Here is an 8,091-nt window from a genome sequence, read left to right as displayed (position 1 = left end):
GGTTCGATTCCCAAAAACTTGGGTATGGCTAGCTGATGAGAGCTAAATAGCTTGAAATAGATCTATACTAGTCTCCCTTTATTTATTTATCAGCATAAATATAACATATATATATATATATATATATATATATATATATATATGTATGTATGTATGTATGTATGTATGTATGTATGTATGTATGTATATATATATATATATATATATATATATATATATATATATATATATATATATATATATATATATATATATATATATACCCACACACATACTTATATATGTATATATACACATACATATACATATACATATACACATACATACATACATACACACACATACATACATACACAATGTCATACCTTGTTTGGAGTGTGTGGTGTGTGTGTGTGTGTGTGTTGAATAAAAGCATGACTGCTAAAAAATTGGAGAGACAGAATTCTTATTGATAAATTAAATAAAAATCTGTGACATAAACAATAAAACTCACTGAATTAAAATGTTGCTATTGAACAATTACCTACCGTATTAAATGTGCTTCACCACTGAAAGATTTATGATGTTTGGTTCATGCTTTATTAAAAGAACCTTTTAAATCTAGTCAAACTTCCTTAAATACAATTTACAATGTACTTTTGTGATGTGCGGCTTCCAATATCTGGCACCTGTATAGACTACACAATGAATCTCCTAAAAGCCACATTTACTTAGGAGTTAAGATCCCAAGGTAGTAAATGTTCATTAGGCCCTTAAATGATTGCTTTAAAGCAGCTTTTGTAATGTTGAGAGCATGGTTGCCCCTCCCCTCAGCTGCTCAATATTTATTTTAAATATATTAAACTGCCTTTGAAATATTCATTGCACGAAAACCCTTTTTATGTTTGCGTGGATTAAATTTACGCGTCCAAATTAATGCTATAAATTGCATTTACATAATTCATTTGCCACAAAGCAGCATTTGTTTCCCATGTATGGCTGTTAATATATGCATTGGAAAAAGCAACACAGAGCCGTATTGTTTTCACATCAATAATTTGGCCTAAACAATTTGTCAACCACTTCTGTGTCACTCAGTTGTTTGGCTGCAGAATTTCTTCTTCACTCTTTTGCCAAACACCAATATCCCTATTTCACAATTAAACATGTACGTGTGTTCTCAGGCAAAAGAGGATCTTGTTTAGAAGGCTACTGTGATCCTTAGGAAAACATTTTATTTTTTAAAAAAATAATGTGTTGGTGTTGTGCTTATTAGAAATGGCAGCAGGGGACTTATAGAAGGTCAGCCTCTAATAGCTTTCCTTTTGGATGTTAAGCATCTTAATGAGGGAGAGAGAAGGAGGGAAGGGAGGGAGAGAAAGGAGTTAAAATGGGCAAACAAAATATAGCAGCTTAGAGGGATATCTCATTTTATCAGAGAAAAGCAACATAAATCATCATTATAGTTTAAATTATAAGTGGGTTGCAGGACCTAGCCCATTTTCTGTGCTCTGGAGGCAGTGGTAGGTTTTGCAAATTTCTTTTTTGCAAAAAAATATAACTGGGTTTGGTACAGACCAGATCTCCAAACCTGCAAAGTTTAAGAGCTTTGGACTTCAACTCTCAGAATTCCCCAGCCAGCAAAGCAGAATACAGGAAGTGTTCACCTGGGGATTGCTTTGTCCTTGCTTACTGATAGCTGCCTGGAAAATATTGGGAGTTGAAGTCCACAAGTCTTAAAGTTGCCAGATTTGGAGACTCCTGGTATAGATTCAAGATGTGGTTTAATAATTGAAAGAGTTTTGAAAATAATGAAGTTATATCTTTTTATATCTTAAATCTTTACTTACCAACCACATTTGGAATTGGCATTGCTGTTGCTAAGCTCCACAGTCTCTAAGTGAAAAATCTTGTGCCTATACCAGACATATGCCACCTCTACTGCCGTTAAGTAAAACATCATGGTCACCAAGTGAGACATTACATGAGTGTGAGCTACAGTTTCACTTCTGTGTTTGCTGTTAATTCAGCTTGTTGGAAGCTGGCTGTGAAGCTTGCAAAAGGCAATCAGGTGACTGCAGTGGTGGGATTCAAATTTTTTTACTACCGGTTCTGTGGCTGTGGCTTAGTGGGCGTAGTGTCAGGGGTGGATTCCTGAACCAGTTAGTACCAGTTCACTGTGTGCACACTTTGCTTGTGCATGCACATTTGACTAAAATTGCTCTGCACATGCGCAGAACCATGCCAGCAATGGCAAAAAACACCAGAAAACCGGTTCGGGGATGTGTCAGGCCTGGGTCACTGCTGGTTCTGCAACCCAGGCCTGAATTGCACTACTGGTTTGGCTGAATTGGGCTGAACCTGCAGCAACTCACCTCTGCATGGCGTGGCTTGGTGGATGTGGTTTGGTGGGTGTGGCAGGGGAAAGATACTGTGAAATCCACATTCCCTCATGATCAGCTGGGACTCGGGAGGCAGAGAATAGATGGGGGTGGGGCCAGTCAGAGGTGGTATTTACTGATTCTCCGAACTACTCAAAATTTCCGCTACTGATTCTCCAGAACTGGTCAGAACCAGCTGAATACCACCTCTGTGTGACTGTGAGGATTAATAGCTTTTTCTCAACTATTGTAAATTCAAATGGAGCAACCAGTAGGCCAGGAATAGCTCTATTCTGATATTTTTCTAATGAACTATTTTTAAATTAGCACACATTGAACAGTCCTCTCCTCCGCTACTCACATGATGTAAAAAGGGAAAATATTTTATCTCTTCAAATGAAAATTATACTGCACTGGTAAGATCATATTTGGAATACTGGGTTGAGTTCTGGCCATCAGGATATAAAAAAGAAAATATATATATGTTGTTATATAATTATAGGAGACAATTGCAGAATAGTAGATTGGCTGCCCAGGTACCAGCTGTGTTGTAGGAAATGCTTGTGTGCTTACCATGGTGCACCACAAGAGGGCAAGCTGACTTCGCACCACAAAGAAAGACAAGCTGCTCTTCCTGAAGCATCATTCAAGACCTCTCCCTCCCTGGAACCACCTCACAAACAGGCGCCACAGCTGGGATTGGTTTCGGAGGGCAAGAATCTGACTGTCTGCATGAAATACCAGCTCCTTTCCCCCACCAAAGTGGTATCTATTTTATTTACTTGCATAGAACATGCTTTTGAACTGTTAGGTGGACAGAAGCTGAGGCAAGTGATGGGAGCTCACCCGGACACACAGTGCTAGGACTCGAACCACTGGAGCAGAAACCACCTCCAGTGTCATTAAGCCACTGCGCCTCTACAAAAAAGATGTTGAGACTCTAAAAAGAGTGCAGAGAAGACAACAAAGATTAGTAGGAGACTGGAGGATAAAACATAGGATGAACGGTTGTAGGAACTGGGTATGTCGAGTGTAGAAAAGAGAAGGACTAGGGATGACATGGAGTCTTCCAATATTTGAGGCGCTGTCACAGAGAAGGGGGGGTTGATCTCCCCTCTAAAGCACCTGAAGACAAGAAGTAACAGATGAAACTTAACAAATAGAGATTCAACCTAGAACTAAGGAGACATTTCCTTAGAGAAGAATTAATCAGTGAGAAAAATTAATCCCTGGAAATGCTTGTCTCCAGAAGTTGTGGGTGTTCCATCACTGGAGGGTTTTAAGAAGAGATTGGACAGTTATTTGTCCAGAATGGTATAGGGTCTTCTGCTTGAGCAGAGTGTTGGACTATAAGCCCCCCAAGGTCCCTTCCAATTCTGTTATACTGTTAATATTACATCACTGCGGTGAGCATTAGGAAATGACATACTTTCAATATCTGGGAAAACATACTTCTTAATTTTTGGTGGAGGCTGAGATCTATTGTGATGGAGTAGAGTAGAAGGGGTGAGAATTTATTTGTAGTGGGTTTAAAATGATATTCTGGGATTTGCAAATCTTAAAAAGGCTTAAATGCTTTAAAAAATGAGTTACCCTATAAAAATCATGTTTCTTCTGAAAAATGCCATTTTTATGTACTTTGTGATCAAAATATAGTTTTGGGTGTTCTGAAGATCAGAAAATTATATATGAAGGGCGAATGGCTAGCATTTTCTAGCCATAATTGTGAGTTCTTCGGGTAGATTGTGTTTCAATATGAAATTGTGACTTCTGCATAATGCAAATACTTACTCCAATATTAATGTGATCACTCCATATGAAAAGAAAAGTCTGTTCTTGCTGTTTAACAAGTAGGGGTCCACTCCCCCAGTTCAATGTTTTAATTTTATATGTTTAAAAAACATCAAAATACAACCGTAAGGTTTCTAGTCCTTTCCATTTTGCCCATACAAGGAAACTTTTTAGTCTGCTCCATTGAGTGATTTAATTGATCAGTCTAAGACAAAAGGATCTTAAGAAGAGAAATACCAATACGACACATTTTACTTGGGAATAAACTCAAGTGAACAAAGGAAGACTTATTTATGAGTAAATGTATTTTGGCTTGAAGGTTAGATATCGGTACTCGTTTAAAAAACACTAGTCTATTTTCCACTGCAAAAGCTAAATTCTCTTGGAATCAATTGAACTTTAAAATGATGTTACGTGCACATCTGATAAAATTACAGAAAAGGCTTCACTTATGCAGCACTTGGGATGATGCTTAGGTTTAAGAAAAAGTTATAACAAAAAATGAGCCTTAATGGCTGCTAGCATCATCTAAACTGGAATACACTTAATGTAATATCTTTTTGACAACTGTTATTTTATCTACTCACATTCTCCTTGTGAGCTTTTCATGAAATCAAATTTGCATTGATAAAGGATAATAAATTGATAGTATCAATCCCATTTGATGAGAGTTCTCCTTACTCTCTGCTTTCGATCCCAACAAAGATGTTTTTGTTCTTAGGGAATGTCCCATAGACTGCCTTGTCCCAAGCTTTTAAATACAGACAGTCCTTAACTTACAACAGTTCATTTAGTGAATATTCAAAGTTACAATGGGAAAAACTTACGATCGTTGTAGCATTCCCATGGTCAGTGGTGGGATTCAAAATTATTTACTACCGGTTCTGTGGGCGTGGCTTGGTCACTGTGGTGTGGCTTGGTGGGCGTGGCTTGGTGGGCATGGCAGGGGAAGGATAGAAACGCAGAGGCGTTGGGAGGCAGAAAATAGATGGGGCCAGTCAGAGGTGGTATTTATCGGTTCTCTGAACTACTTAACATTTCCGCTACCCATTTTCCAGAACTGGTCAGAACCTGCTGAAAACCTCCTCTGCCCATGGTCACATGATCAAAATCCAGATATTTGGCTACTGATTCATTTATGATGGTTGCAGTGGGGTCATGTGATTATCTTTTGCTACCTTCTGACAAGGAAAGTCAATGGGGAAGCCAGATTCACTTAACAACCGTGTTACTAACTTAACTGCAGTGATTCAGTTAACAACTATGGCAAGAAAGGTTGTAAAATGGAGAAAATTCATTTAACAACTGTCTCACTTAGCAACATAAATTTTGGGCTTAATTGTACCCGTAAGTTGAGGACTACCTGTAAGTGACACCAAGCACAAGGTGAAATTTGAAAGAAACAAAATTTACTTCAGTGTTTTTCTTTCAATCCACCTACTTTGGGTGCTTATTTGTCCTATGCTTTTATGGTTTTAGCCATCCAGCAGTGAGATTGGCAGAAAAGTATTGGGTAGATAAATAGATAGATAGATAGATAGATAGATAGATAGATAGATAGATAGATAGATAGATAGATAGATAGATAATAAATAAAACATGCAGTATTAGTTTAGAGCTAAAAAGGAATTCATATGCAAAGCCCGTGTATCTTATTTTTGCAACATATATGTGTCAGTGTAACACAAGTTCACTTTAAATATTAAACTGTGCATTTTTTATCACACAAACAAGGATAAGCCTAAGCAACTGGAATGGATTGATTACTTTCAATCCCTAGGAAAAAATATATATTATTCAGATGGTAAATGACCATATTACCCCATTTTTAATTTTCTAGGACATAGATAAAAGTCAGATTTATAATATTAATGAAATTTAAGCCTCAGTCAAGTCACAACAATAAAGGGTCATTAGGTTTTAGAAGAAAATTATCATGTGGACGATTCTAAAACAAGCAAGTCTTCAGTGCAAAATATATTCAGTTTTATGTTTTTTCCTTTTTAGGTTGATGTTTGTTTGCTCTTTGGAATCCACAAAACCCAGCCCATCTGGGTTTGGGCTGTTCCTGCTGAGGTGGAAACTTTTGAAGATTGATTTGAGTATCAAATACTTTCCATTTGATTTTGCTCCAAAATATGAGGGGAATGCAAGCACAATATTTTTTTAAAATTTCAACTTGGGCAGAAACCAATTTCTTTAAAAAAGGTTCGATACACAGTGCAATGACTGAGGCTGCTTTGTTCCAGGCTTCAAGTCCCTTTGCTTTTATTTTTTTTAAACTCCCTTGGATGTTGCATGTTTCATCCAACAATGTAGGTAGTTTTAAGTTACAGCTGGATTTATACTTATTAAAGATGCAAAGCCCCAATTGCTGCCTGCAAATCTAATAGTTCAGTTCTGTTTGCAAACAGAAATGGCCACAGGATCTTGTCCTCTCTTCTCCCATTCCATTTTAGGCACTTACAAAGTGCTCAAAAGGTAGCATTTCCCCGCTTCTTTTATTGTCCATGTTAACCCGCCTAATGAAGAGTTCCAACATTCACAAATTATTTCCTTTCTTTTTAAGAAATATTGTACAACGAAGTGAAAAAGAATGAAAAGAAATAACAATGAAAAGAAAAATAAATATTAGAAAAAAGAAAATAAGTAAAGAAAAGAAAGAAAACATTGAAGTTTGACTTCAACTCTTCTTTCTATTAAGTTATTGGCATCTTACTTTTTCTCCTTCTTCGTTAACCCTTTCTAATCTCCAATCCATAAATAATCAGTTTTGTCTTTTCTTGTTTTAGCAAAAAGTTCATATAAGGCTTCTAGTCTTTATAATTGTTTTTCTCTGACTTCGCCATTTCTGCAAGCTGTGTAAATTTTTAAATCCAATTTTTAAACCCTCTACTGTGGGTATTTTGTTATTCTTCTATTTTTATGCTTACAATAATCTTGCCATAGTTACAATATACAATAATGGTTTTTCATATTTATTTTCAAGTTCAACATTCACAAACCCTACATTTACTCTCACTTTGTCATAAAAGGTTTGTACATTATTTTCTGATCGTGAATTAGCCTAATTTTATTTCCTCAAAGAATTTCAGAAAAAATACAGGTTCTTTAAATTTGGAACAATTTAGAAATATCTCAGTCAGGCAAATATGGCTGATAGAAAAAAAGAAAAGAAAAACAAATTCATAGCTATTAATGTATTTGGCACTTACTGTTTCTTCTTTTTGAGATAATCAAATCTAGATAATCAAATCTAACTGTCTTGTGTGTAGAAGATGAATAAATAAATGTGTATTATTACTAATTCTTTGAATTGCCTGTTGCAGCTGCCCAGTATGTTCTTATGAAAGCTTCCTGTGGGATTTATCAATTGAAAAGCATAGCTAAAAATGTTTACAATAATAAACAAAGTACTCCATGTGGTCAATTTAATTAAAACAAATTTTTGCTCTAAAAATACCTGTTATTCTCTTCTTATTTTTGAATGGCCCAAACAAATTACTGAGTCCCTGTATGAGGTAAAACTGGAGAATTATTATAATTCCTATAATCTTTAGAGAGTATATTTTCTTGTAGTTTCTATATATATATAAAACCAGGATATGGTCCTTGAGATATTGCAAATGGAACTGGCACTTAATTCCTGAGAGAGAAAAAGCACAAATGGAAATGGGAATAATATAATGTTATTGTAAATTAGAATGAGGTATATTTCTATAAACATTGTTTATTAGAGTTTATTAGTAGTTATTTTATATTTATTTCTTGTAAGTTGTATTGTTTTATTAATCTTAGGAATCAAGTCATAATAATAAGTTAGTCACTTGCATTCGCTCACAGTTGACTATGGTCTTGTAGTTCTGAGGGAACTGCCTGGGGTGAAGATTAGCCCCAGATATCTGAGAATGGTTTGAACCTGTTGAGCCTAAGGAAGTGG

Source organism: Thamnophis sirtalis, unplaced genomic scaffold, assembly GCF_051295495.1.
Source record: "Thamnophis sirtalis isolate CommonGarterSnake01/CBP01778 unplaced genomic scaffold, rThaSir2_p1.2 scaffold_5, whole genome shotgun sequence".
In the NCBI taxonomy this organism is placed as follows: domain Eukaryota; kingdom Metazoa; phylum Chordata; class Lepidosauria; order Squamata; family Natricidae; genus Thamnophis; species Thamnophis sirtalis.
Note: the sequence above shows the minus strand (reverse complement) of the source record.